This window comes from Myotis brandtii, unplaced genomic scaffold, assembly GCF_000412655.1.
Source record: "Myotis brandtii unplaced genomic scaffold, ASM41265v1 scaffold687, whole genome shotgun sequence".
Classification (NCBI taxonomy): Eukaryota; Metazoa; Chordata; class Mammalia; order Chiroptera; family Vespertilionidae; genus Myotis; species Myotis brandtii.
In genome coordinates, this window is record NW_005370687.1 from 153,313 (window position 1) to 157,615 (window position 4,303).

Sequence of the window (4,303 nt, forward strand, 5' to 3'; positions counted from 1 at the left end):
GGAATGTTGGAGTCTGCAGCAAGCAAGCCTCGTGCTCGCTTCAGTGCCTGGCTGCCGGCCGCCATCTTGGCTGACAGTTAATTTGCATATACTCACTGATTAGCCAATGAAAAGGGTAGCGGTCGTACGCTAATTACCATGTTTCTCTTTTATTAGTGTAGATAGGAAAGGAGCAAAGGGGAAGGCCAGACATTATAGGCATGTCATTTTGGCAGCTTCACCGGGAAGCTGCAATTTTGCACTCCTCAGGGAACCACCAGCCTATTTCTTGCAAAAACACTGGGGTGACAGAGGGAAAGTACTTGCCTGTCAATCACACCTGGGGACAGAGATAGTTGGCCAGAATGGGCATGGCCACTGCAAGTATGCAAAAATTCGGGAATACATAATCTCCTAAACACAGGAGCTCTCTCTCTTGCTGCTCTTGGTGCACTTGACTCGTGACTCTTGGCTTTCCTCCATTCATCGGTATGGCCCATGGCCATGCAATGGACTGATGAACTGCAGGGGGAAACACAAGCTGAGCCAGCCCGATACGGGTCTGGACCCGGCTCCAACATGGAAAGGGACCTCTGGACACTGGCTCTGATTTGAGCTCTACTAAAGCCCCAGCTACACTTCCTCTACGACTGGACCAATGGAAATGGGACTTTGGAAACCCAGGGGTGAAATTCCACGGAAATAAAGCTTTTTACTATATTCCATCCTCCCACGGGGGCCTCCAGAAATTCTTATTCCAGTGGTACCCCCATGAACCCCTCTTCCATGAGCAACCGTGGGAGACAAGCCATCTCCTATCCTGTAACAACATGACCCGGAAGTTTGTTATTTAGCTGAGAGCATTTGAGGAATTCTATTTCCCTGACACTACCCGCAACCAAATACCTTCCTCCACATGCATCAACCCCCACCACTCCTAACACACACAATAATTTTCACCCTGTGGTGTCCTCTAGAACAGTGGTTCTCAACCTTGGCTGCTCATTAGAATCACCTGGGAATCTTTTTAAAATCCTGATTTCTGGGCCTCATCCTCCGGAAATTCTGTTTCTTTGTTATGGGTTGGGGCCACAACATTAGTAACAAAGAAACAGAATTTCCGGAGGATGAGGCCCAGAAATCAGGATTTTAAAAAGATTCCCAGGTGATTCTAATGTGCAGCCAAAGTTGAGAACCACTGCTCTAGAATGTTCCTGATTTATAAAATGTAATTGTAGCACTTGAAACAAGTGGAAGCGGGGCTACAGAGAGGTTAAGTAACTTGCCCGAGGTCACACTTGTAAGGGATGCAGGTGGGACTCACACCCCGAGTCTGGCTCTGAAGCCTGGTGATAACCTGAGGCTTGGAAAGCCACAGCGCTCAGAAACAGTGGCCGCTCGGAAAGGCTGTGTTTAGATCTCTGGGGTGTGTGTTCGCTTTTCCAGCTTCCCACATTCCTCCAGGAACCCCAAGGAACTACATGTTACGTGAACAGATGTCCCTCCTCGCTGTGCCTGGCTCTCTGAGGCGGTTCAAGTTCTTGAGCCTCCTTTTCTGATTTCAGCTTTACCCACTTCCCCCCGCAGTGGCCCTGAACCTCAATGCCTTCCTCAGTGTGTTACCTTATTTGGTTCTCAGAGCCACAAAGAGGTCTGGAAAAGGATCCGGGCCAGAATAAAAAAAAAAAATTGTTTGTGCAGTGACTCAGGCTCACGCTCTGAAAATCACAAACACAGGGAAACAAACTTGGCCTCAAAAAAGCAACTACCAGCAGGCACCGAAGTGGGCAGAGTGGAGGTGTCAAATGTCACAATGTTTAGCGTGTGCTTAATTCTGTGTTTTAAAATGGGTTTGTCTTTATTCAGCTCCCCCATGGCTGTCCTTCTTTCCTTCCTTCCTTCCTTCTTTCTTGAGTTTCTAGAGTTTACACATCAATCCCAAAATTTTAGGCGCTGGTGCCAGAGCTATCATCATTTAGCATATGTTTAGATGTAGCTCCTACAATCTTTTAAAGCCAATTCAGTGTCTCTCTTCCCCCTCCTCCTTCTCCTCCTTCTCCTCCTTCTCCTCCTCCTCCTCCCCCCCCTCCTCCTCCTCCTCCTCTTCTCTCTCCCTCTGTCTTTAATACTGAAACTCTACGGGGTAGATGTTCTTATTATCTCCATTTTGGGGGGAAAGGGGAGCACAGGAGGTTAAGTCACTTGCCCAAGGTTCCAGAGCTCAGAATGACCAGAGCGAGTTTAGCCCGCAGCAGTGAGGACACTGGCCACAGGCCACACTGCTGCTGAGCCCCAGGTGTCTGGGGTCCTCAGCACTTGACCTATCACTTCCTCTTGCATTTCTGTTCTCTCCTTTCCGGTTTTGGAGCTCCCAGCTCTGGCTCCTCATCCTCAGTGCCCTCAGAGTGCTTCTCCTGTACTGCTCGCTGCTGTGGGGAGCCCGCAGTGTCCCTCCTGCTCTCCTCCTGGCCCCTGTGTATCTCTCTCCATGAGGGACTTACGTTCTTTGCTTTATCTTTTTTTAAAAATATATTTTATTGATTTTTTACAGAGAGGAAGGGAGAGGGATAGAGAGTTAGAAACATCAATGAGAGAAACATTGATCAGCTGCCTCCTACACACCCCCTACTGGGGATGCACCCGCAACCAAGGTACATGCCCTTGACCAGAATCGAACCCAGGACCCTTCAGTCTGCAGGCCAACGCTCTATCCACTGAGCCAAACCGGTTAGGGCTCTTTGCTTTATCTTTAACGCGGTGCTTATTCTTGCACACCTGAGCCATACCACCCCATACCACCCCCTTTGCCTGGAGTGCCCTTGCCTGGGTTTTTCAACTTTTGACCCCAACCGTAAGAAATACCTGTGGCATCACGAACCAGTGCCCACAAGTACATGACCCAATGCTAGGCAGTGTCTAGGCTGTTGCAACAGTGGTTGACAATACCATGTTCATGTTCAAGTTAGAATACAGGTGCCAGGTCACGCCAGTTAGAATTCTAATCCAGTTTGTGTCCACACCCAGAACAGAGTTATTCCAAATATTTAGACGTAGTTCAGCCTGGACCCTAGGGAGTCAACCAGCCACGGGAAGGTGGCACGAGAAGAGACTGGGCGCTGGGGGGCGGGGGTGGGGGTGGGGCGGAGACAGGCACAGGGGTGAGTGGGGTTTCTCAGAGCAGCAGTTCTTTACCAAGGAACACAGAAGTATTCGAACATTTAACAACTGCTACCTCTGCTCTAAAGCCTTCCAGCTGACCACCAGCCCTGTCTACCTCTTAGCTTGTGTCCCTTACCCACGCCACCATCTCAACTTGCTTTCAGATTCCCGGCTTTTCTGCCACTGACTACTTTCTGCCCCGTCCTTGTTTGGAAAAGATCCCAAGAGGCCACCCCTAATGAATCCTAATTCCCGAAGGAAAAGCAGATGCTCAGACAGAAGTCAGTGGGGGGCTCCCATGGCGAAGGAGTGCATCCCAGGATCGTTGGAACACAGCGTTCAGCTTCCGCCCGCACCAGCAGGGGCCGGGCCGCCGCACAGCAGCCTGAGACACTGGCAATGAGGGCCTCGCTGCAAACCGGGGCGGGAATGGTGGGGCGAGGACGTGTTTCTCAACAGACCCTGACCACGTGACTAGGAAGCAGGTGCCCAGTGCAGGTGGAGTCTTCAGAGTATCTTGGCAACCGAATCCATTTATTTTAGAAGCAAACTCTTATCAGGTTTCTTGATTGTTGGCTGAGATTAAGGCTTGAACAACTTCCTCGTTTCACTGTCATATCTTTCATATTGCAAAATGGGAAAACAAGAATGACCTACCTGAATCAAAAAGGTGTGTGAGGATTAAAACAACACCCCCCACCTTTTTAAATTGGCAGTTAAAGGGAAAGAATTTTTATTTAATCCTCACCTGAGAATAAGTGTGTGTGTTTAAAATGATTGACTTTTAGAGAGAAAGGGAAGGGGGAGTGTGTGTGAGAGAGAGAGAGAGAGAGAGAGAGAGAGATTGATTTGTTGTTCCACTAATTTATGGAACATCACTGGTTGATTCTTCTATGTTCCCTGACAGAGATTGAACTTGCAACCCTAGCACATTGGTACAATGCTCCAGCCAACTCCGCTACCTGGCAGGCCAAGAATTAAACATGTAATCTCTTTTCTAGTGGGATTTACATTTAGGGTAACTATATAATCTCAGTTGATGAGAATGAGAGAAAGCTCTATTTTACTGAAGAATGCCAGCTAATCAATGTAAAAATAATGTTAGAAATATAAAAGCATTTTGCTAGCTCTAGTGAAATTGATTCAAGCAAGGATTGTCAACTGG